At 38.5% G+C, this 27,473-nt stretch overlaps 1 protein-coding gene and 1 pseudogene across 8 annotated transcripts in view; both read right to left on the bottom strand.

Moving 5' to 3' along the window:
- CASK (calcium/calmodulin dependent serine protein kinase) overlaps positions 1 to 27,473 on the bottom strand; it is a 365,729-nt gene that overhangs the window by 256,063 nt on the left and 82,193 nt on the right. The window lies entirely within an intron of this gene.
- Positions 17,702 to 17,886, bottom strand: LOC122436253 (annotated as a pseudogene).

Raw genomic sequence — 27,473 nt, 5'->3', positions numbered from 1 at the left:
GCCTGGTGGGCTGCTGTTCTTGGGGTCACACAGAGTCGGACACGACTGGAGCGACTGAGCATGCATGCATGCATTGCAGAAGGAAATGGCAACCCACTCCAGTATTCTTGCCTGGAGAATCCCAGGGATGGAGAAGCCTGGTGGGCTGCCATGTATGGGGTCGCACAGAGTCTGACACGACTGAAGTGACTTAGCAGCAGCGGCAGCACCGGATGAACAGAAGATTAGACAATGTATGAAAAAAAATCAATTTATCTGAAGACATAGCAACAGGAATTTCCCACATATAAAGCACATTTTTCAAGAGATAAAAAAGACTGAAAATAAAATAAAATATTGAAGCTCAGTGACATGTGGGACAATATTAAGGGGTCCAACACACATGTAATTGAAGCCCCAAAAGTAGAGGAGGGATGGGTGAAGACAGAAAAGAATCCTGGAGAAATAATGTCCCAAATTTCCCCCAATGTTATATAAAATATAAGCCCACAGATAAAAGAAGTTCAAAGAATCTCGAGAGTAAAACGCAAAAAAAGTCACCAAAGCACACCATTAACAAATTGCATAAAAACAGTGATAAAAACGAAATTTTAAAAGCAGAGGAGAAAACACCATAAAAAGGATAAACAAATATAAAACATCAGTTCATAATAATAAGGCTGTCAATTGATCAGGAAGGCAAAACAATCCTAAATGTGTATGATCTAATAACAGAACATCAAAATACACGAAAGAGGGAGAAAGGCAAGATAGGGATGGGGGTTAAGAGGTACAACCTATTAATAAATAAGCAATAATGATATATAACACAGGGAATATATCAATACTTTATTTTAAAAATACATGAAAGACAAAAATGAAATAAATTCATGAAACAAATCCACAATTAAAATTAATAAGCAGAAAGATAATGAAGATATGGAAGACGAGCAATATTTTTAGCTAGCTTGAAATGATATTCATAGAACACTACACACAAGGGCAGATTATGCCTTCTACTTAATTGTACATGGAACATCTGCCAAAATAGGCCATAGTCTGGGCCATTAAAAAAAAATCTCAAATGTAAAAGGATTCATGCCACACAAAGTATGTTCTCTGATCATAATGAAATGAATTTAGAACTCAATATTTGAAGCTAAATATTTGGAAAATAAATAAAAACACTTCTAAATAACCCATGGGAAACCAACAAGGAAAAAGAGAAAATTTTCTGAACTAATAAAAACATGGAATGTCAATAAAGCAGAACTAAGGGAGACATTTATAGCATTAAACACATATGTTAAAAGAGAAGAAAGCTCTCCATTGAACGATGTTAGCTTACAACTTAAGAAACTAGAAAAAAGATGAGTAAATTAAACCAAAATAAGGCCATGGAAGGAAAAAAATAGAGCGCAACATGAGAATAAATGAAATTGGAAAAAAAGCAAACACCAGAGAAAAATAAACAGAACAGTTTCTTGAAATAGGTCAGTGAAACTGATAAACTTCTGGCCAGACTGATCAAGGTAAAAAAGAAAAGAGATGAGTTAATCCAAGGACAAAGACATGACATTACTGAAGATTTTACAATAATAAATGTAACATAATAAACAATTTCATGCCAGTAAATTTCATCAACTTGGATAAGATGGACAACTTCTAGGAAAGATATAAACCATCAAACTTTCTTCAGTTCAGTTCAGTTGCTCAGTTGTGTCCGACTCTTTGTGACCCCACGGGCTGCAGCAAACCAGGCTTCCCTGTCCATCACCAACTCCTGGAGCCTACTCAAACACATGTCCATTGCGTCGGTGATGCCATCCAACCATCTCATCTTCTGTCGTCCCCTTCAATTTTTCCCAGCATCAGGGTCTTTTCCAATGAGTTGGTTCTTTGCATCAGGTGGCCAAAGTGTTGGAATTTCAGCTTCAGCATCAGTCCTTCCAATGAATATTTAGGACTGATTTCCTTGAGGATGGACTGATTGGATCCCCCTGCAGTCCAAGGGACTCTCAAGAGTCTTCTCCAACACCAGTTCAAAAGCATCAGTTCTTCAGTGCTCAGCTTTGTTTATAGTCCAACTCTCACATCCATACATGACTACTGGAAAAACCACAGCTTTGACTAGACGGACCTTTGTTGGTAAAGTAATGTCTCTGCTTTTTAATATGCTGTCTAAGTTGGTCATAGCTTTTCTTCCAAGGAGCAAGCGTCTTTTAATTTCGTGGTTGTAGTCACCATCTGCAGTGATTTTGGAGCCCCCCAAAATAAAGTCTGTCACTGTTTCCATTGCTTCCCCACCTATTTGCATGAAGTGATGGGACCGGATGCCATGATCTTAGTTTTCTGAATGTTGAGTTTTAAGCCAACTTTTTCACTTTCCTCTTTCACTTTCATCAAGAGGCTCTTTAGTTCTTCTTAGCTTTCTGCCACAAGGGTGGTATCATCTGCATATATGAGGTTATTGATACTTCTCTGGGCAATCTTGATTCCAGCTTGTGTTTCATCCAGCCCGGAATTTTGCATGATGTACTCTGCATATAAGTTAAATAAGCAGGGTGACAATATACAGCCTTGATGCACTCCTTTCCTGATTTGGAACCAGTCTGTTGTCCCATTTCCAGTTCTAACTGTTGCTTCTTGACCGGCATACAGATTACTCAGGAGGCAGGTCAGGTGCTCTTATATTCCCATCTCTTTAAGAACTTTCCACAGTTTGTTGTGATTCACACAGTCAAAGCCTTTGGCATAGTCAATAAAGCAGAAGTTGATGTTTTTCTGGAACTCTCTTCTTTTTTGATGATCCAGCAGATGTTGGCAATTTGATCTCTGGTTCCTCTGCCTTTTCTAAATCCAGCTTGAACATCTGGAAGTTCATGGTTCACGTACTGTTGAAGCCTGGCTTGGAGAATTTTGAGCATTACTTTGCTAGCATGTGAGATGAGTGCAATTGTATGGTAGTTTGAACATTCTTTGGCATTGCCTTTCTTTAGGATTGGAATGAAAACTGACCTTTTCCAGTCCTGTGGCCACTGCTGAGTTCTCCAGATTTGCTGGAAACTTGCTTAAGAAGAAATAAACTGAATAGTCCTATACTATATTAAAAATAGAATTTCTAGTTAAAAACCATCCTTCAAAGAAAACTTCAACCCAAATGGCTTCACTGATGAATTCAACCAAACAATCAAGAAATAGTATCAATTCTACACTAACCACTTTCAAAAATTAAAAAGGAAACAATACTTTCCAATTCATTCCATGAGGTCAGCATTCCCTCAATACTAAAACCAGATATTACAAGAAAGACATTATAAGAAAATTATAGGTAAACATCCAATTTCCAGGAATAAAGTGTGGCATAGCACTATAAAAATCAAACTATAATTCACCATGTTAATAAACTGAATAATTAACACATCAAAAGTATTTGAGAAAATCCAACATCCATTCTTGATAAATAGTCTCAGCAAACTCAGTCTATTAATAGAGGGGAACTTCTTCAACTTGAATATTGACAAATTCCTGAAAATAGTCAAATTATCAAAACAGACACAAGAAGAAACAGAAAAATCTGGATAGCCTTGTATCTATTATAGAAATTGAAAATACAATTTAAAATCTCCCCATAAAGAAAAGCCCAGGCTCAGATGGCTTCATGTGTGAATTCTAACATACATTAAGAAAAATTAAGACTTCCATGGTGGTCCAGGGTTTAAGAATCTGCCTTCCAATGCAGAGGATGCGGGTTCAATCCGTGGTCAGGGTACTAAGATCCCACATGCCTTGGGGCAACAAAGCCAGAGCACTCTGAAGCCTGTGTGCCACAACTAGAGAGCCTGCATTGCAACTAGAGAGCCTGTAGGCAGCAACCATTAGTCTCATGCACCACTAGAGAAGCCTGCATCCTGCAACGAAGAATTTGTGCCACAACGAAGAAGGAATGCAGCCGCTCCCTAAAGTAAAACCAATTCAACATAAACTTTTCAAAAAGAGGAGAAAGGAGTTCATTATATGAGATTGGTATAACTAGATTTTACTGATAACATGTGCTTTGTCCCTCAGTTGTGACCGACTCTTTATGACCCCTGGGACTGGAGTCCTCCAGGCTCCTCTGTCCACTGGGATTCTCCAGGCAAGAATACTGGAGTGGGTTGCCATGCCCTCCCTCCAGGGTATCTTCCCAACTGAGGGATCGAACCCTGGTTTCCCGCATTGCAGGCAGATTCTTTACCGCCTGAGCCACCAGGGCACATGACTCTACTGATAACAAAGCCAGTAAAAACTTTAAAGAGAAAACTGGAAAGCAATATCCTTCATAACCATTGATACAAAGATCCCTTAAAATATTGACTCTGTTGTTCAGTCGTTAAGTTATGCCCAGCTCTGCAATCCCATGGACTGCAGCAGCCAGGCTTCCCTGTCCTTTGCCATCTCCCAGAGTGTGCTCAAATTCATGTACACTGAGTTGGTGAAGCTATCTAACCATCTCACCCTCTTCCGCCCTGCCCTCTTCTCCTTTTGCCCTTGATCTTTCCCAGCATCTTTTCCAATGAGTCAGCTCTTTACATCAGGTTGCCAAAGTACTGGAGCTTCAGCTTCATCATCAGTCCTTCCAATGAACATTCAGGGTTGATTTCCTTTAGGACTGACTGGTTTGATCTCCTCGCCTTCCAAGGGACTCTCAAGAATCTTCTCCAGCACCACAATTTGAAAGTATCAATTCTTCAGTGCTCAACCTTCTTTATGGTCCAAATCTCACATCTGTAGAGGACTACTGGAAAAACATAGCTTTGACTAGACAGATCTTTGTGGGCAAAGTGATTCTAAAAATACCCAACGGCAATACCACATGCTCTTCTAGAACCATGACATTCCCCATCAAAACAGGGTGCATTTCCTGTTCTCCTGAGTCTAGGTCACTAAAAATGATATAACTTCAACTTAGTTCTCTATATGTCTTTTGATTTCAACATTTACCCTTAGAACTCAGCTGCCATGCTTTGAGAAAGCCTCTCAACATGGAAGGGCCATGTGAAATGTGGCCAAGAGCCCTAACTAAGGTCTTTAAGTCAACAGCCAGCATCAACTGCCAGATGTGTGAGTGAGTGAACTTGCAGATGACTACATTCCCTAGTCTTCGAAGATCATGCCTCAGACACATGAACATACAAACTCTATTCCTGCTGTGCCCTGTCCAAATTTATGTCTCCCAGAATCTGTGAACATAGTAACATATTATGCCACTAGATTTTGGGGTAATTTGCTATGCAGCCATAGTACCTACAACACCAATGCAATCAGGCAAAATGTTCTGATCAGAGCTGCCTATTAAGCTGTACATGAAAATGAATTTTTGATTCTGTTTTTTTGAGCTAGAGTGACATCACTGATGGTGTTATTTTGTACATTCCATTTCTTGACATATTACCTACGTGCAAACATTTGTTGAGCATTTACATGTATAAAAATTTAAGATTGCTTAAAAGTCAGGTAACTTTCAAAAGGTCAAATCTGAACCTAAGTCTTCCTTTAACTTACTCAGGGCACTATAATTCCTATTACAGTAGTCACCACAGCTATTGGTAACTAGACTGACCAACTAGAATATTTTCGGTGTACCTTTGAAATCTTCCTTCCTTATCCAGTTCTATGGTCTTTCTTCTTGCCATTAATTTCAGCTCTCTTGGTTCCTTCATCCATCATGTCTGCAGTGTGTAATACCTCCCACTATGGTGCAATCCACCCATACAGTTCTCATCTCCTAAATTTTAGGCTAATTACTGCTGCTGAGGGACTTATCAGCATGTTGATAAGTGCTGCTACAAACTCCTCACATCCAGGCACAGCTCAGCCCCTTAGGCAAACTAGCAATTTCTGCTCATATCTCCTTTCCATTCCTCTGAAGTGCAGTTACAAACTCTCTTATCTCTCTACTCTCTATTACCCAATTACTCTCAGTGGGTGGCTCCACTTTCTTTTTTACACACAAATCAGGTTTATCAGCTGAGGGCTTTAATGTCCTCTGCTTTCTCCTTCTGCCTGAAGACCCAACTCTATCCGTGCCCAGTCTTCCTGTTGTCTCAGTGGAAAAGGGGCCCATTTCCCATCTATGCCTTAGACCCAATTTCCAACCTGTTTATCAAAGACCTCTCTCCATCAGTATATCCTTTTGCTTTCTATTAGCTCATTGCCCCCTAGCATAAAAAGATGCTGAAATCCCTCCCATCTTAAACTCTACTCCTATTCCACAGGGCCCTCCACCCACCACTGTCTCTTCTGCCCAGTCTAGTCTCTTGAACATTATTCTGTATTTACTTTCTCTACTTCCATACTTCTTGGGTGGCTCAGACAGTAAAGAATCCATCTGCAATGCAGCAGACCCAGATTTGATCCCTGGATTGGGAAGATCCCCTGGAGAAGGAAATGACAACCCACTCTAGTATTCTTGCCTGGAGAATCCCATGGACAGAGGAGCCTGGCAGGCTACAGTCCATGGGATCACAGTGTCAGCATGACTGAGCAACTAACACACACACACACCCACCCTTACTATCCATTCCTACCTCAGTTCAGTTCAGTTCAGTTGCTCAGTCGTGTCTGACTCTTTGCAACTCCATGGACTGCAGCAGGCCAGGCTTCCCTGTCCATCACCAACTCCCAGAGCTTGCTCAAACTCATGTCCATCGAGTTGGTGATGCCATTCAACCATTTCATCCTCTGTTGTCCCCTTCTCCTCCTGCCTTCAATCTTTCCCAGCATCAGGGTCTTTTCCAATGAGTCAGTTCTTCGCATCAGGTGGCCAAAGTATGGGAGCTTCAGCATCAGTCCTTCCAATGAATATTCAGGACTGATTTCCTTGAGGATGGACTGGTTGGATCTCCTTTCAGTCCAAGGGACTCTCAAGAGTCTTCTCCAACACCACAGTTCAAAAGCATCAATTCTTCAGTGCTCAGCTTTCTTTATAGTCCAACTCTCAAATCCATACCTGACTACTAGAAAAACCATAGCTTTGACTAGATGGATCTTTGCTGGCCAAGTCATGTCTCTGATTTTTAATACTCCTTCCTCAACCTACTACAATCTGGCTTCTATCCCCACCGCAACACTGAAACTGCTTTGGTCAAGGTTCCCACTGATGTCCATGTTGCCAAATTCCATGGACACTGCAGTTATTCTCTCATTTGGTCTCTTTACAGCATGTGAAACCATAGAAAATCTCTCAGCTTCTGTGACAGCATCCTCTGTGACACATGATAATATTCCTATTTTTCTCTCCTCTTTCTGGTTCCTTTCTCTTGACCCATCCCTTCTTAAAAGGTAAGTGTTCCTCAGGATCCTAACCTTGACTGTGTTTTATTTCCACTGTGATCCTTCAATGTCTTGTCTTTGAGCAATCATTTCTATTTCCAGGATTCCATCTGTTACCTACCTGATGATGCTAAAATCTTTCCTCTGTTGCTCCGACATTGGTCCTAAGTTTTAGAGTAAAATTTCTAAGTGCCTACTCATCATCAACATTTATATTTCAAGTGTTCCTCAGACTTAATATGTTCAAAACTCATTTATTCTCCCTGATCCACTTATCATTTGATAGTGTCTCTGTTTTTACAAAACAAATAGCACTGTTATCCATTTGGTTGCATGAACCAAAAATGTGGGTCTTTCTTAAATTTTCCTTGAACTTAAACCCAATACCAAGTTCCACTAATTGAATCTCCTGAATATTCTTCGATTGAGCCCCTCTTCTCTATCAGGGACTATTGCCAAAGCTTGGATTCAGGCGCTTGTCTCTTATGTGGACCACTGCAACTTCCTAGCTGGTTCCCCTTTCTTATCCAGCCTCTACTATGCTACTTTACCGGTCTTCCTAAAATACAAAGCTGACTGTATGACTCTCCGACTTAAAATATACCAATGGCACTCCAGTGTCTAGAGAACACAGTTCAAACTTCTTAGCACTGCTCACAAGACATTCATAACCTAACTGGTGTATCTCTCACGCTTCCCTCCCTTTCAACTCTGACAAAACCAAACTACTTGCATTTTCCTAAACATGCCTTGCTAATAATTCACTGCTCCACATCTTCATGCATATTTTCCCCTTACTTTTCATGGCCCACCGCCACCAAGTCCATGTATGAATTCCTTACCTGTCACAACGGACTGTCATATACCCTCTGTTCAACAGGGAATGCTTATCTTTTTAAATCTGTTCTGCTGTGTGTTAGTTTACTATGGTGGCTGCATGAAACTACTTCAAACCTTGTGACTTAAAACAACATCAAGTTGTTCTCACACAGTTCTGGATGGCAGAACTTCAGTGAGTCTTACAGGGCCAATATCAAGTTGTTAGCAGGGCTGGTTCCTCTGGAGGCTTAAGTGAAAAATCAGGTCCATGTCTCTTACAGTGTCTAGAGGCTGCTGACAATTCTTGGCTTGTGGCCATATCACCCCAAATTCTGCTTGCTTTGTCCAGTTGCCTCTTCCTATAGCCAAGTCTCCATCTTCTTCTCACTTATAAATATCCTTGTGATTATATTGAGCCCAACAGTATGATCCAGGCTTCCCTGATAACTCAGTTGGTAAAGAATCCGCCTGCAATGTAGGAGACCCCAGTTTGATTCCTGGGTTGGGAAGATCCCTTGGAGAAGGGAAAGGCTACCCACTCCAGTATTCTGGCCTGAAGAATCCCATGGACTGTACAGGCCACTGGGTTGCAAAGAGTCGGACATGACTGAATGACTTTCACCTGTATGATCCAGGATAATCTCCCCATCCTAAAATTTTTAATTTCATCACATCTGTGAGATCCCTTTTTGAATGTACAGTAACATATTCACAAGTTCTGGATTCATATATAGACATCTTTGGGCTGTGGGGGAGCATCATTCCACCTTGCACACCTGTAATGATAATAATTTTATATGCCTGCCTCCCTGACAGCACTGTGACTTCCTTTCGGGTGGGTATGTTTTTCTCACTAGCTGACATACAGTAAGAAATTAATAAAGGTCTGTTAAATAAATCTAACAAAGGATTTACATTGGGAAGTAAGAGTTGAAATCAGACTGGTCTCATAATGTCTAGATACCGAACATCAGAAAAATCAAACATCAGAATTTTAATTCAATCCTAAAACAATAGGAAAACAGGGAGAACCACTAATAATTATATGTTCCCCAAGATTGGGAAAAATGATGAAAGTTATAATTAAGGAAGATAAAAATGGTAGTAGTTAGCAGAATAAATTAGATGGGGTGGGACTGGAGAGTATGTAGTAAGATTCCTGCAGTAGTTGGGCAATGAGAAGATTAGGGCCTGATCGAGGTACTGGTAAGTAGGAATGGAAAAGAGAGAGAAAGGTGTAAGATTTATGTTGTTATTAAAAATGATTATAATAACATTATTATAAATGATGTTATTAAAAGTGATAAATTAGCCTTAATAATGAGACAGCTGGTGGCAATACTCCACAATATATCTGTTAGCATTTATATAATGTACAGTATTGAAGAGATTCACCTGATCACACCACCGTCCTTATACCTATGCTTTAAACTTTTATTTTCACAGAAACACGCTGGCTTTTACTTTAACATACAGAGTGATAATGGTTCCAGCAAAACTCATTTGAACATTCAATATTATTCTACACCATCTATTTAGGCAACATATGTGAAACCCTAATATCACAGGAACAAATACCCAACATGGACTAATCCAATACTCTAAATCAAACCGTGGATCTATTCTATTTAAATGGATGATTTTTCAGGTAGAATTTGACTTTTAAACTTTAATTTTGTGGAAGTGATAAAAATCAATACTAAAAATTCTACTTTGAAAGAAATAATATTTAGTTACTAAACATTTCAGGGGAATAAGTAATAGGAGAAAAAGATAAGCAAACAAAGCACTGCCAAGTATTACAGATAGGGTTGCTTGATCAGATAGCCCACCACTGTTATACACTCCATCCCCATGCCATCTACTATTTTTCAGCTCCAAATTCACCCTTCACTGCCTGCCCTGCACTGTTGAAGCTGGACTCTTAAGTATCTTTCCAGCTGGCACAAAAGTAAGCTTTGTCAGTAAAGGGCACTGGAGGAGAAAGAGGTTTGCCCTCTTGGTTCCAACGTTTTTTATTTTTTTTCGGTCAGGCTTCTGCAGTAGGTACAGTGTATTTCCAGTGCCCATTGCCCAGCAGCATGCAGCACCTATCTATGGGCAGGCAACAAGGCAGCAGAGCTTCCTCCAGCAAACTCTCTGGCAGCCAGCTGAAAGTTCAAAGGTGAGACATGTACTCAACTAAGGATGGCTTCCCCTGGACTTTGGAGGGCAAATTTCCAAGTCCCACCACCACAGTGTCTCAGGGAGCTTCTTTGTATCTGTTGACCCAGGGTCATGCCGTCTCCTACAAGGTTTGTATCTCAGCCACACCAGGAGGGAGGCTAGTCATCTGGGAATGTTCTGTTTCAGCTCCTGGGTTTGTGGCTGCTCTCTGTCTGCTATTCTTGTATTTTTCAGAGTTCTCTAGTTCTGACTAGCCAATTCCTCACTATTCAGGTCTCCTGGTAATAATTTATTCATATTAAACTTTGCCTGTTCAAATTACTGTTTTGTTTCTGTTTCTCCTGACTGGACCTGGACTGATACACCACCTCCACTCAGAGGGGAAAAAAAAGGCAAAACCATTCTGACTGGGCTCTAAGAGGCCTTTGAAATAACCAGATTATCTAAAGTGATAAAATATTCCCTGTAGATATCTAAGAAATTCTTTCTGTGGAAGAAATGATTGTCTGGAATTATGGAAATTAAACAGGTCACGTACAGAATCAAAGGAAAGAGACATCAGTTTTAGCATTATTTTAGAATCAAACATTTATAAAAATGTATTATAAACATTTATAAAACATTTATAAAAATGTATTATAAAACCAACTAGCAGCAACTATGTTTCGTTTCCTGAATTTTTCACTTTATCTACACCTGCCTATTCTAATGAAATCAAACTAGATCTGCATTCACCTCTAAGGACCTCCCCACATGAGAATTTTATGACATGTTCAGGACTCTTGAGCTTTCTGGTGGCCATAACACAACTGGTTGACAGATGGTTTGTTCTTCCAAATTGTTTTACAGACCTAAAATTCTTACTAAAAATGAAAAACACTTTATAGTTCAAAAGGTAATCACTACCTGTTTCATTATTAATCTTCTGAGAAGACTGCCAAACCATATTACAAAAAAAAAAACAAAAAACCAGCCTGCCTAAAATAATTTCCCTATCTTTTGATTACCAAAAATATTTAAATTCAGTTTTAATAAACAGTGCCAGACTAGATTTTTAAATAGTTTCTTTCTAACTGTAGAACACAATATGTCCTTATTTTGGTCTCCTGTTTACAGTGACAAATTATGCACTGCTGTTATATGTATCCTGAATTGGTATTTGATGGGGACATTTGATTCTTTGGCAGAATTTTAGTACTACTTTAGAATGGAGTAGCTACCAGCTATTACAACCTCACTCAACAATGAAGGCAACTAAGTTTAACAAATAAAAATTGGAGAAGGGAAGGGCAACCCACTCCAGTATTCTTGCCTGGAGAATTCCATGTACAGAGGAGCCTTGCGGGCTACAGTCCAAGAGGTCACAAAGACTCAGACATGACTGAGTGACTTTCACTTTCAAGTTTAAAAATTACTCAGTGTGGCAGATTAAAGACAGCCAGAAATTAGTCATCATCTCTCCCATTCAGAGGTGAGATCTATTTTCCCCCTCTTTCAGTCTTTAGGTGGGCTACGTGGCTTCTCTGACCAGTAAAATATAGAGGAAATGAAACTATGCCAGTGAACCTGATGGGGCAATTTCATTAATATATCACCCAAGGAAAAGGTCAGTTTTCATTCCAGTCCCAAAGAAGGGCAATGCCAAAGAATGTTCAAACTACCACAAAATTGCATTCATTTCACATGTTAGTAAGGTAATGCTCAAAATGCTTCAAGCTAGGCTTCAGCAGTATGTGAACTGAGAACTTCCAGATGTACAAGCTAGGTTTAGAAAAGGCAGAGGAACCAGAGATCAAATTGACAACATTGGTTGGATCATACAGAAAGCCAAGAGAATTCCAGAAAAACATCTACTTCTGCTTCATTGACTATGCTAAAGCTTTGACTGTGTGGATCACAACTGTGGAAAATTCTTAAAAGAGATAGGAATACCAGACCACCTCACCCATCTCCTGAGAAACCTGTATGCAGGTCAAGAAGCAACAGTTATAACTGGACATGGAACAACGGACTAATTCCAAACTGGGAAAGGAATACGACAAGGCTGTATATTGTCACCCTGCTTATTTAACTTATATGCAGAGCACATCATGTGAAATGCTGGGCTGGATGAATAACAAGCTGGAATCAAGATTGCAGGGAGAAATATCAACAACCTCAGATATGCAGATGATATCACTCTAATGACAGAAAATGAAGAGGAACTAAAGAGCCTCTTGATGAGGGTAAAAGAGGAGAGTGAAAAAGCTGGCTTAAAAGTTGACAGTCAAAAAACTAAGATCATGTGGAGATTCCTTAAAAAACTGGAAATAGAACTGCCATATGACCCAGCAATCCCACTCCTGGGCATACACACTGAGGAAACCAGAACTGAAAGAGACATGTGTACCCCAATGTTCATCGCAGCACTGTTTATCATAGCCAGGACACGGAAGCAACCTAGATGCCCATCAGTAGACGAATGGATAAGAAAGCTATGGTACATATACAGAATGGAATATTACTCAGCCATTAAAAAGAATACATTTGAATCAGTTCTAATGAGATGGATGAAACTGGAGCCCATTATACAGAGTGAAGTAAGTCAGAAAGATAAACACCAATACAGTATACTAACGCATATATATGGAATTTAGAAAGATAGTAACGATAACCCTATATGCAAGATAGAAAAAGAGACACAAATGTATAGAACAGACTTTTGGACTCTATGGGAGAAGGCGAGGGTGGGATGATCTGAGAGAATAGCATTGAAACATGTATATTATCAAGTGTGAAACAGATTGCCAGCCCAGGTTGGATGCATGAGACAAGTGCTCAGGGCTGGTGCACTGGGATGACCCAGAGGGATGGGATGGGGAGAGAGGTGGAAGAGGGGTTCAGGATGGGGAACACATGGAAATCCATGGCTGATTCATGTCAATGTATGGCAAAAACCACTACAATATTGTAAAGTAATTAGCCTCCAACTAATAAAAATAAATGAAAAAAAGAAAAACAAAACTAAGATCATAGTATTAGGTTCCATCACTGCACAGCAAATAGAAGGGGAAAAAGTGGAAGCAGTGACAGATTTTATTTTCTTGGGCTCCAACACCACTGCAGATGGTGACTGCAGCCATGAAATTAAAAGATGCTTGCTCCTTGGAAAGAAAGCTATGATAAACCTAGACAGCATATTAAAAAGCAGAGACACCACTTTGTGGACAAAGGACAGTATAGTCAAAGCTATGCTCTTTCCAGTAGTCATGTAGAGATGTGAGAGTTGGACTATAAAGAAAGCTGAGTGCTGAAGAATTGATGCTTTTGAACTGTTGTGTTGGAGAAGACTCCTGAGAGTCCCTTGGACGGCAAGAAGATCAAACCAGTCCATCCTAAAGGAAATCAACCCTGAATATTCATTGGAAGGACTAACGCTAAAGCTGAAGCTGCAGTACTTCAGCCACCTGATGCGGAAAGCTGATTCATTGGAAAAGATCCTGATGCTGAGAAAGACTGAGGGCAGGAGGAGAAGGGGGCGACAGAGGATGAGATGGTTACATAGCACCACCAACTCAATGGACATGAATATGAACAAACTCTGGGAGATGGTGGAGGATGCAGGAGCCTGGTGTGCTGCAGTCCATGGGGTTGCAAAGAGTTGGACATGACTTAATGAGTGACCAAAAGCAACAAGGTCCATGTTACCATATCACTCTGGCCTTTGGTTGAGACTGGTTTTAAGATCTTGGATTTTGTGGAAGGCTAGACTAATAGTTGTCAAATTTCATTTAAAAGAAGACCTATATATCACTTTATTATAATTCTATCCCTTTAGTCATTCTTGGCTTAATTTGAATAATTAGTTAAGAGGATCTCCTGATAAATTTCCAATTTTTCATGTAAATTGATAAAACTGTTAAGTGCTCTGTGCTGAAGCATTATGTTAAGAGAAAACAAGTTTTACTTTTTTTAAAATTTATTTTAATTGGAAGATAATTGCTTTACAATATTGTGATGGTTTTTGCCATAGTGAAAGTGAAAGTGAAGTCACTCAGTCATGTCAGACTCTTTGCGACCCCATGGACTGTAGCCTACCAGGATCATCAGTCCATGGGATTTTCCAGGCAAGAATACTGGAGTGTGTTGCAATTTCCTTCTCCAGAGAAAACAAGTTTTAAAAGATATTAGTCATGCTTTGATTATCTTAAGACAAAACTCCAACAGAAAGTAGCCACCAGGTAAAATCTAAATGGGAAAGGTAAACACACTTGATGATTTCACTTAATAACCCTGAGAGTAAGTTGAAGAAAAAAATAAACCTGAATATACCCTCAAACTAAATGTGATAGAAATATACACTAAAGAGGGATTTCAATTGGTGAACTAGCCAGATGTAGTCAATATACAGTAAGCCAGAAGGTAAAAGGTTAATAAACCAGCAGGCTTTAATAAACACCCCAGACTTGAGTGGAAAGTTATCTTATTAGCCACTTTGGGGGCAGAGAGTTTATAAAAAGATAATAACTTCCATTAGCATGCTTGATTATTCTACTTTTTTTTTTTGGAAATGTGTTTTGTAACAGTATTAGAAGAAAGGTCTTTCCTGGCAGCTCAGGCGGTAAAGAATCTGCGGGTAATGCAGGAGACCCAGGTTCGATCCCTGGGTCAGGAAGATCCACTGGAGAAGGGAATCACAATCCACTCCAGTATTCTTGCCTAGAGAATCCCGTGGACAGAGCAGCCTGGCAGGCTACCGCCCATGGGGTTGCAAAGAGTCGGACATGCACACATTAAAAGAAAAAGCAACTAATGCACACATTAAAAGAAAAAAAAACTTCATGTCTTATCAGAGCTTAAAAAACTAACTTTATTATAGTTTTATTTTTTTTTTAAAGAGGAAGATGAAATAATTAAAATAAACAAATGGAAATGGTAGACTCAGGTGAGAAAGATGAAGATAATCAGAATGAATCTAGGATGAATCACAGTGGAGGATAGGCAAATTATGGCCTACCTACAATGTGCTAAGCAAAGCTGAGGTGCTTCATAGTTTTCATCATCCTTACTCTTTGAATCAGCTCTCTGAGGACAGTAATACTACCCTCACTTGACACCTAGGAAAGTTGATGTTTATGGAACTTAAGGTCACATCACACAGGACAGATCTGGAATGTCTGACTGAAACTCTTCCCATGCTTTTCCTATAATGGATCTATAAGAAAACCTGTAAAACCTTTAGCTATAACCTACTTAATATTTAGTAACATCAAACTTTACATGAATTTAATAAGAACAAGATAGTATTGTTTTTAGCCTTGTGCAAGACACTGATGTTTTCAAATAACATAAAGGGAGGTGATGAAATTAAAAAGATAAAGCCTAGATTCCCAAGGTCATTAAAAGAAAAAAAAATCACTGAAGAAACAATTGCAAGAAAGACTTGGTAACATTTTCATTCAGATATTAGATGTGCTAAAAATGTATACACTATAGAGACAAATTGGCAAAGCTTTTCAGAAAACCTGTATTGCTTATAAACTCTGCACTAAAAAATGAGTAATTTGGAAATCATTCCCAAACAGAGAAGGAAATGGCAACCCACTCCAGTATTCTTGCCTAGAAAATCCCACGGACCGAGGAACCTGGCGGGCTACAGTCCATGGGGTTGCAAACATCAGACACGACTCAGTGACTAAACCACCACCCACCACCCAAACAGCAGTCTTAAAATTCTCTGGCAGGTATTTCTGAAGAGTATACAGAATAGATAAACTCTACCTTGTTTACGGGGATGAAATATAAGCGAGACAAAATAAAGGTAAACACCATAGACAATGCCAGGCCAATTCAAACGTGCATGCATGTGTGCCAAGTCGTGTCCAACTCTTTGCGACTCTTTGGATTGTTAGCTTGCCAGGCTCCTCTGTTCATGGAATCCCTGAGGCAAGAATACTGGACCAGGTGACCATTTCCTCCTCCAAGGGATCCTCCCCACCCAGGAATGGAACCCGCGTCTCCTGGGTCTCCTGCACTGCAAGTGGATTCTTTACCTGCTGAGCCATCAGGGAAGCCAATTCAAATAGACTAGTGGAATTCTTCCCAAAGCATTTCAGAAATGGCGCTTCTTATGTTGAAACTTTAGATTCGCTTTGAACGAAATGCCTCAGCATTATTTCCTAAGCACCCAGTAAAAATACCAAAACAAGATTCATCTGTGTCTTGAGTTGCTCTCCTTGGTTATTTACTATCAAGAGCAAGGATTATCTGTCTGGATTACTAGATTTCAAGGTACCCATGTTTGATTCCTAAATATACTCACCCTGGTACTTAGCATTCTGCATAGAATAGGTACCTAATGAGCCTTTACCCATTAAGACTGATGAGTACTTCTGTGAACTAATAAACAAGATTCTCACTAGGCAAAATGCAAATATCTAAATGGTCTAGAGAAATCGTTATCTCTGACCAGAAAAGCTGACAAGATAAAATGGTTCCATTCTTTCCCCTAGGACACTGTATACCTATTCCTTGTACATAAGTTGTAAATGCACAGCTGGAATTTTCAGTGAACTCACCCATGTAACCAGTACCCAGATCAAGAAACAAGATGACCAGCAAGCATGTCAGAAGCCGCTATATTATGCTCCCTGCCAATCACTACCACCCCGAAAAAGTAACTACTATTTTGATGTTAAATGTCATAGATTACTTATGCTATTTTTGTACTTTAAATAAATGGAACCATAGGGTAGGTAGTCTTTCATGCCTGGCTTCCTTCACTCATCATTTTGCTCATGAGATTCATCTATGTTTCATATGTAACAAAGGTTCATCCATCCTCTTTACTTTGTAGTATGTTGGTGCAAATGTAATTGTGGTTTTGGATTGTGATTTTTAAATCATTATGACTAGGCTCAAACACATCTTTATTAATTAAAATAGGAACCATTACAATCAACATATTTTTACCAACAAGAAATAAGTTAGTTTATTCCTGTAGCATGAAAATCTGTGCTTCGGGATTCGACAAACTCTTGGAAAGCATTTTCTGCCTCCTGCTGGTTGTGGAAGCATTTTGCATGCAAAAAGTTGTCGAGGAGCTTGAAGAAGTGAAAACTGGTTGGTGAGAGGTCAGGTGAATACGGCAGATGAGGCGAAACTTCATAGCCCAATTTGTTCAACTTTTGAAGTGTTGGTTGTGTAATGTGCATTGTTGTGGAGAAGAACTGGGCCCATTTTGTTGACCAATTCTGACTATAGGCATTGTGGTTTTTGCTGAATCTCAATGATTTGTTGAGCATACTTCTCAGATGTAATGGTTTTGCCAAGATTCAGAAAGCTATAGTGGATCAGACTGGCAGCAGACCACTAAACAGTGACCAAGACTTTTTTTGGGTGCAAGTTAGGCTTTGGAAAGTGCTTTGGAGCTTCTTCTTGGTTCAACCACTGAGCTGGTTGTCACTGGTTGTTGTACAAAATCCACTTTTCATCACACAAGAAATGGTTTGTTGTTGTTGCATAGAATAAGAGAAGATGATGCTTCAAGATGACAATTTTTCTTTCAATTAGCAATAATTGCGCCTTGGATAAACCTCATTGGCTACAATACTGCCACTGCACAAAGCTTGACAATTTTTCTTGACTTGCGGTCAGCTCATGAGGCATCCACTTATCAAGCTTTTGCACCTTTCCAATTTGCTTCAAATGCCTAATGACAGTAGAATGGTTGACACTGAGTTTTTTGGCAATTTCTCACATAGTTGTAAGAGGATCAGCTTTGATGATCCTCTCAATTGATCTTTGAGAACTAATGATGGCCAGTTATTACACTCCTCATCTTCAAGGTGGTCTTCTCCTTTGCAAAACTTCTTGAACCACCCCTGCACTGTATGTTCATTAGCAGTTCCTGGGCCAAATATGTTGCTGATGTTTTGCAAGTTATCTCTGCTGCTTTATAACCCATTTGAACTTGAATAAGAAAATCACTTGAATTTGCTTTTGGTCTAATATCATTTCCCTTCCCTAGTCTAAAATATAAAATAAATAGCAAGTAATGTCATTAGCAAAAAAAACAAAAGAAAAAAAGCAAGAAATGCACAGTAAAATGATATATGACATAACCAAATTTATTTAAGAATATATTCCAATATCAAACAGCAAAGTTCAACAATGCAAAATGGCAATTACTCTTGCACCAACCTAATAGCACTCCACTGTATGAATATACTACAATTTATTTATGCCATTCTACAGCTATTGGACATTTGGATTATTTCCAATTTAGGACTAGTATAATTCTGCTAAAAGCATTCTTGTACATGTTTTCTGGTGGACATCCATTGAGGAATTTCTGATGGGTATATATCTAGGAGTGAAAATGCTAGGTTGTTAAAGTATATACACATCAGTTTTGGTCTCTATTCCTAAATAGCTTATCAGAGTGGTTGAACTAATTTATACCCTTATTACAGTGAGTTTTGGTGGTTCTATGTCTTCACCAACATTTGAAATTGTCATTTTCAGTTTTTAGTAACATGGTTGGGAAAGCAGTGGTAATACCCTGTGGTATTAATTTGCATGTCTCTGATGACTAATGACGTAGTGTATAGTTTACTAATCATTTGAATAAATTTATTTTCCTGAAATATTTTCCAAGTCCTTTGTCCATTCCTGAGACTTCCTGATCTTTCTCTGGGATCTCTACAGAAATTACTTTCAGGATACCTAGGCTTGAATTTCTCATATAAGAAGGGTACCACCCACTACCATAACTAATTATATGACCTCATTATAGCAAGCTGCCAAGCGAGCTTCCACACCAGAGTAGTCTGGATATGCTAGAGTGCTAAGTCAGGTAAGAAGAGATAGATAAGCACAGTATTAAAATCATGTGATAATCAAAGTATTAGAATTAGGACTCCAACTTTGGAGTTGTAACCATCAAAGTGTAACAACAGCCTATTCACTTTTTACAGATGTAATCTTTGCAAAAGAGCATAAACTTTCTTCTTTTCATCAACTATTACACTGTTCTTTTGTCATCCTGAGTATGCGTGAGTGAGTGAGTGTGTGTGTGGGCATGCTCAGTTGTTTCTGATTCTCTGTGACCCCATGGACTATAGCCTATCAGGCTCCTCTATCCATGGAATTTTCCAGGCAAGAATACTCTAGTGGGGTGCCATCTCCTCCTCCAGAGGAGTTGGTATCAATATAATTTTGAGACTTGCTGTTTCTTTTTTTCTATTGGAACCATATGTTCTATTTTATTTGTGTGCTCAGTTGTATCCAATTCTCTGCAATCCCATGGACTTGTAGTCTGCCAGGCTCTGCTGTCCATGGGGTTTCCCAAGCAAGAATACTGGAGTGGGTGGCGATTTCCTGCTCTAGGGGATCTTCCTGACCCAAGGATCAAACCCACATTTCCTGCATTGGCAGGTGGTTTCTTCACTACTGACCACCTGGAAAGCTCATCCCTAGAATCTTCAGTAAATTCACAAAACTTACATGACATTCCTTCACTCACTCAATAAATACGTACTGAATATCTACTTTGTGTCAGACATAGGTTTAGATGTTCAGAGTAAAGTTGTGAAGAAAACAAGGAAAAATTTCTGTCTCCAATCCACACACACGTTTTGTTTGTGGCAGAGGAGGCATATGAACACAAAGGTAGCTACACTCTAGGATACAAAGCCTGAGGACTAACAGTCTGATATGTATGGAAAAAATGGGCATTAGAGTCCAAAAGGCAGACCAACTTGGGTTCAACTGGCTCTATCATTTCTGTTCATCAATCAAAAAGTTCTCTCACTTCTCTAATCCTCAATATCGTCATATTCAAAATGTAGATAACATATTTTGCAGGATTTCTTGGAAGAGTAGATGAGATGACATACATAACAACAGGCCTAGCATTTTAAACAGTAAGGGATCTGGACATGGCAGCAATGAAAAGGGGAATATGCCTATTCATTTGGTTACTGGTGAAATTTTCACTACAAAGAGAAACAAAATTGATTCTGTTTATACATATTACTGCTTTTTTTGATGTACTACTACCAAAATCATTTAATTATAACTATACAGTCAGTTATTCATGCTGTTGAAGAGGTGAGCAGTTAAGATTACAAAGCAAAAATTCATATGACAGAAAATTTTTTATTTATTTATTTTTTTACCACTCAGCAAAAATTTAGTGGCTAAGTTTACTATCAAGCTAAGTAAATCTCCAAACCCAGCCATTCGCCTTGTGCAAATCAGATTTAGGCTTTAGTCAAATTACAACTTATTTCTAATCAAGGTCTTTCAAGACTCAGAAGTTGATTCCAAGCTTATCCATGAAAGGTTCCACTGTAAAAGTTTGATTTTTACTTATATAGTCCTTGGGTATATCCTCTTTCTGACTTGAAGTACCTATGATTTTCTATGAGACTAAAAACAAATGTGATCTCAAATGAAATGTACAGTTTTTATACAAATACCTAAGAAATAATTTCTACTGGGTTGTTTTATAAGTGATGGAACTGGTTTCTAAAAGGAGAGTAACCTAATAATAGGAACCAGCAATTCGAGACTCTCCACTGATGAAGACTGACCTAGATTTGAAGGCCCTGATTACAGATCACCATAACAAATGTAATAGTGAAAAAGTCTGAAATACTGAGGGAATTACCAAATGTGACAAAGGGACATAAAGTGGGCAAACACTTTGGAAAAATAGTGCTGATATACAGACTTGTCCAAGGTAGGGTTGACACAAGCCTTCAATTTGTAAAAAATGCAATATCTGCAAAGGTCAATAAAGCAAAGGGCAATAAAACAAGATGTCTATATATACTGTTGATTCATTAATATTGAACTTCGGCCAACAGTCCTATAACTCATGCCTGACTAAGCTTATCTAACACTTGAATTTTCTCTGTAGGGCACAATGCGACCTTACTGTGCTTATGAACACTAGACAATACTTTTAGTACTATTCTTGGGGACCACCTGAAGCAGCAAACTAACACAAAGTTGCAAAATATATATATATATATATAGCACTAAATAGATCATAAAAGAACCCTTGTTTATATCATGAGAGCCAGAACAAGAAGGCAGAGTGTGGCCTGTTCGACCTCAGCTGGGAATGTGTGCACAGGGTGATTCAAATTTTTTGTCACTCTGCACATGTCTGTGAATGACTGTGAAAGTGCCAAGCATATTCATTTTGGGGTTACAAATAAATTCTAGCCAGTAAGCAAATTTGCAAACACAGACTCTCTGAATCAGGATAGACTGTCCATAAATGTTCATAGCAGCATCGTGCATAATAGCTAAAAATGATACAATCCAAATGTCATTAACTAATACATGAATACATAAAATGTGGTACATCCACACAAGGGAATGTTATTTGGCTCTATAAAGGAATGAAGTACTGGTATATGCTACAACTTGGATGAACCCTGAAGACACGTTAAGTGAAAGAAGCCAGGCACAAAGGTCACATATTGTATGATTCTATTTATACAGAATGGCCTCAATAGGCAAATCCACAAGAGAGAGAAAGCAGATAAGTGGTTGACAGAGGCTGGGGAGGGGTTAGATAACATGTGTCTACTAATGGGAATGGGGTTTCTATTAGGGGTAATGAAAATGGCCTGGAAACAGACAGTGATGAGGGTTGCACAAGCCTGTGAATATACTAAAAGCAAATGAATTGTATAATTTAAAGAGGTAAATTTTATGGGATATGAATTTATCAAAAAAAGCTATTATGAAAATAGACTGCACTCCAAATATGCTCAAATTTTTGTGGCTTAATTATCCATTTTGTGGATGAGCATATAGATCATGAGAAAAGTTTAAAAAGATTTTTTTTCATTTTAAAATTATCATACTTAACAGAAAGTGCAAAGATAGTACAGAGAGGTTCTTAACTCACTCTCTCCCTGGTGGTAACACCTTTTGTAGCTAAGTGAAAGTGTTAGTCACTCAGTCATGTCTGACTCTGCAACCCCAGGGACTGTAGCCCACCAGGCTCCTCTGTGCACGAGATTCTTCAGGCAAGAACTCTGGAGTGGGTTGCTATTCCCTTCTCCAGAGGGTCTTCCTGACCCAGCGATCGAACCTGGGTCTCCCGCATTGCCAGCAGATCCTTTACCATCTGAGCCACCAGGGAAGATCCCTTATGTACCTAACTGTAGTATAATATAAAAACCGGGAAAGTGAAATTGGTAAAAACAACAGGCCTTATTCAGATTTCACCAGTTTTACATGAACTCATGTGTATGTGTAGAGCTAATTAATTTTATCACAATGTGTAAATTCACATAGTCACCACAACAGAGACATAGAACTGTTCCACAAAGATCCCCCACAACAGTCCTAACATACTACCCTTTATAGTCACACCTACCCCTCTTCATGCTCCTCACACAAGCTTTGTGGTTCCCAGCACCTGACAGTCACTAATCTGTCTTCCAGTTCTATAATTTTATCACTTTGAAACCTATACAAAGAAAATAATACAGTATATGACCTTTACAAATAGTTTTTTAAAATACAGCATTAATTCCCTTGAGATTTTTAAATACAGCATAATTCCCAAATTCCCAAATAGCTGTATGCGTCCATAGGTTTCTAGTCTTCTTTCTTCTTTCTGCTGAGTAGTAGTCCATGGTATGGATGTACCACAGTTTGGTTCGTCATTAACCCATTGTGGGACATTTCAGTTCTTTCTAAATTTTACCTCCTTCAGATAGAACCGCTATGAAAACCTGATTGCAGGTGTTGGTGTGAAAACAGGTGTTCCTTTCTCTGGGATGTACATTTCCCTGGAGTACAATACCTAGACTGTATGGCAAATTGTTTTTCCATAGTGACTATACAACTTTAAATTCCAAACAGCAACATATGAAAGATGCAGTTTCCCTATATCCTTGCCAGATATGGTGCTCTCATTTTAAAAAATTTCAGCTGTTCTAATAGTTGTGTAGTGATACCTCACTGTGGCTTAAATTTGTACTCTAATGATGTCGAACATATTTTCATGTGCTTGGGAGGAACCTGTACAATCCTTTTTGGGAAAATGTTTCTTTTACCCACTGCCTAATTAGATGATTTCTCTCCCTTATGTCCTACTTCCTCCTGTAAATGCACATGCTCTTTGTCTATCTCCCTTTATTACTGTTGAGATTCTTTTTTTTGTTTTAATCTACAAACTGTGAATTTGGTATCATGTCTAAGACCTTCGTCTACCAGGTCCCAAAGATTTTCTAGGATGTCTTTAAAAAGTTCTGGAATTTTATGTTTTACATGTAAATCTAGCATTCAGTTTGAATTAATTTTTATATAAGATGTGAGGTACAATTTTTGGCCTATGGATAGCTAATTGCTCCACTACTGTTAAAATATAAAACACCCTATCTGTTCTTCATTGAATAGGATTTGAACCTTTCTCAAAAATCAGTTGGTTGTATCTATGTGGGGCTACTTCTGGGCAATCTAATGTGCTGCAATGAACTATGTGTCTATTGCTCTGCCAGTACTACACTTAAATAACTATAGCCATATAAGTCTTAAAATGGGGTGAATGATTTGTCTCATTTCATTATAATTTTTTCAAAATTTCCTATGCTTTTGTCTTTCCATATGAGGATAAGCTTTCTATATCCACAGCAAATCTTCCTGGGGTTTTAACTGGAACTGGAGCAAATCTAGAGAGTAATTTGGGGAGAAATGACATCTTTACTATATTGAGCCTTCCAACCCATGAACACAGTACATTTCTCCATTTATTTAGATCTTTGATTTCTTTCATCAGAGTTCTGTAGTTTTTTAACATATATGGCTTCTACAGGTTTAGTGGGATTTATACCTAAGAATTTCATTTTGCTTTGGGTGATTGCAAATAGTATTTTGTTTTTAACTGTAGTTTCCAGGTGTTCTTTGCTAGTATATAGGGATACAGGAATATAATTTTGCTATGTTCATCTCATATTATTGATAAACTCACATTAGCTTTAAGAGGTTTGTTTTTTGGTAATTCTTTGTGATTTTGTACAAAGACTTTCATGTCATTTGCAAATATGAGCAATTTAATTTCTTCCTTTCCAATCTAAATGCTTCTATTTCCTTTTCCTGTCTGACTGAGGTGGCTTTCAGCATTAGGCTTAATAAGAATGGTCACCGTACACATCCTTTGTTCCCATTCTGAGGAGAAAATCATTTTGAGTATATTTTTCCAAAAGATGTAAGGTCTAGATTCTAGATGGTCTAGATTCTTCAATCTAGATTCAATGTCTAGATTCTTCTTTTTGGCATGTGGATATATAGATGTTCCAGCAGCATTTGTTGAAAAGACTATCCTTTCTCCATTGGATTCCTTTTGCTACTTAGTTAAAGACCAGCTGACTCTATTTGTATGGATCTACTTCTGGGCTCCCTTTTATATTCCATTAATCTATTTGCTGGCTCTTTCACAAATACCACACTGTCTTGATTACTGTAGCTTTAAAGTAAGCATTGAAGTTGAATAGTGTCAGTTCACCAACTACGTTCTTTTCATCTTCTTTGATTTCTACCATGAGTTTTACCCAGTTTTCTTTGCACAGAGCTTGTATGTTTTATTAAATTTACACATTTAAGTATTTCAGTATTTTTACTGCTAATGTAATGGCACTGTATTTTGAATTTCAAATTCCAATTGCACATTGTTTATATACAGGAAAACAGTTAACTTCCGTATATCAACTGTGGGACTTGAAACCTTTCTACAATCACTCATTAGTTCTAGGAGGTTCTTGTTGTTAATTCTTTGAGATTTTCTACATAGACAGTCATATCATCTGATGATAAAGTTTTATTTCTTCTTTCCCAAACTATATAGCATTAATTTCCTTATCCTGTCATATTGCATTAGCTAGGACTTCCATGTAGGAAGCTGAATAGTTGTGGTAAGCAGGGACATCCTTGCTTTGTTCCCAATTAAGAGAGAAAGCATCTATTGTCTTATCAATAAGTACGATGTTGGCTATAGGGTTTTGTTTTTTTTTTTTAAATAGCTCCTCTTTATTAGGTTGAAGAAGTTTCCTTCTGTTTGTATGTTGCTGGAAGTTTTTATTCGTGAATGGGTATTACATTTGTCAAATACTTTTTCTGCATATATTGATATGATCAAGTGATTTTTCTTCTCTGTCCTATTACATGATAGCTTACAGTAATTGATTTTTGAATGATGAACCAGCCTACTGTACCCTTCATTTCTTTTTTTTTCCTTTATATTTATTAGTTGGAGGCTAATTACTTTACAATATTGTAGTGGTTTTTGCCATACACTGACATGAAACAGCCATGGATTTACATGTGGTCCCCATAATATTCTACTGTAAGTAATGTTTCATTTTGTTTATCCATTCATCAGTTGACAAACCTTTCATTTGTTTCCACAGTTAGGATACAGTGAATGAATAATGCTGCTATAAACATTTGTGTACCAGGTTTTGCATCAACACATATTTTCAATACTCAGGAACATACCTTGGAGTGGAATTGCTAGGTTATAGGATAAGTCTATGTTTAACTTTTGAGGAACTGCCACACTGTTTTCCATAGTAGTTCTACCATTTTATATTCCTGCCAGTAACATATGAGGATTCCAATTTTTCACACCCTTGCCAACATATGTCCCTGTCTTTTGAGTATAGCCATCCTAGTAGGTGTATCTCATTATGGTTTAGATTTCCATTTCCCTAATGATGCTGAGCATACTTTGACATGTTTATTGACAACCCTTAAATCTTCCATTCCCAAGAAAACGAAATGCAAAAAAAGCAAAATGGCTGTCTGAGGAGGCTGTACAAATGGCTGTGAAAAGAAGAGAAGTGAAAAGCAAGGGTGAAAAGGAAAGATATACCCATTTGAATGCAGAGATCCAAAGAACAGCAAGGAGAGATAAGGAAGCCTTCCTCAGTGATCAGTGCAAAGAAATAGAGGAAAACAATAGAATGGGAAAGACTAGAGATCTCTTCAAGAAAATTATAGATACCAAGGGAACATTTCATGCAAAGATGGGCTCAATAAAGGACAGAAATGGCAGGGATCTAACAGAAGCAGAAGATATTAAGAAGAGGTAGCAAGAATACACAGAAGAACTATACAAAAAAGATCTTCACGACCCAGATGATGGTATGATCACTTACCTAGAGCCAGACATCCTGGAATGTGAAGTCAAGTGGGCCTTGGGAAGCATCACTATGAACAAAGCTAGTGAAAGTGATGGAATTCCAGTTGAGCTATTTCAAATCCTGAAAGATGATGCTGTGAAAGTGCTGCACTCAATATGCCAGCAAATTTGGAAAACTCAGCAGTGGCCACAGGACTGGAAAAGGTCAGTTTTCATTTCAATCCCAAAGAAAGGCAATGCCAAAGAACGCTCAAACTACTGCACAATTGCACTCATCTCACATGCTAGTAAAGTAATGCTCAAAATTCTCCAAGCCAGGCTACAACAATACGTGAACCGTGAACTTCCAGATGTTCCAGCTGGATTTAGAAAAGGCAGAGGAATCAGAGATCAAATTGCCAACATCCGTCAGATCATCAAAAAAGCAAGAGAGTCCAGAAAAACATCTACTTATGCTTTATTGACTATGCCAAAGCCTTTGACTGTGTGAATCACCACAAACTGTGGAAAATACTTCCAGAGATGGGAATACCAGACCAGACCACCTTACCTGCCTCTTCAGAAATCTGTATGCAGGTCAGGAAACAACAGTTAGAGCTGGACATGGAACAACAGACTGGTTCCAGATAGGGAAAGGAGTACGTCAAGGCTGTATACTGTCACCCTGCTTATTTAACTTATATGCAGACTACATCATGAGAAACGCTGGGCTGGATGACGCACAAGATGGAATCAAGATTGCTGGGAGAAATATCAATAACCTCAGATATGCAGATGACACCACCCTTATGGCAGAAAGTGAAGAATTAAAGAGCTTCTTGATGAAAGTGAAAGAGGAGAGTGAAAAAGTTGGCTTAAATCTCAACATTCAGAAAACTAAGATCATGGCATCTGGTCCCATCACTTCATGGCAAATAGATGGGGAAACAGTGGAAACTGTGACAGACTTTATTATCTTGGGCTCCAAAATCACTGCAGATGGTGACTGCAGCCATGAAATTAAAAGACGCTTACTCCTTAGAGGAAAAGTTATGACCAACCT

This window comes from Cervus canadensis, chromosome X (assembly GCF_019320065.1).
Source record: "Cervus canadensis isolate Bull #8, Minnesota chromosome X, ASM1932006v1, whole genome shotgun sequence".
Classification (NCBI taxonomy): domain Eukaryota; kingdom Metazoa; phylum Chordata; class Mammalia; order Artiodactyla; family Cervidae; genus Cervus; species Cervus canadensis.
Note: the sequence above shows the minus strand (reverse complement) of the source record. Positions and strands in the feature narration are given on the sequence as shown.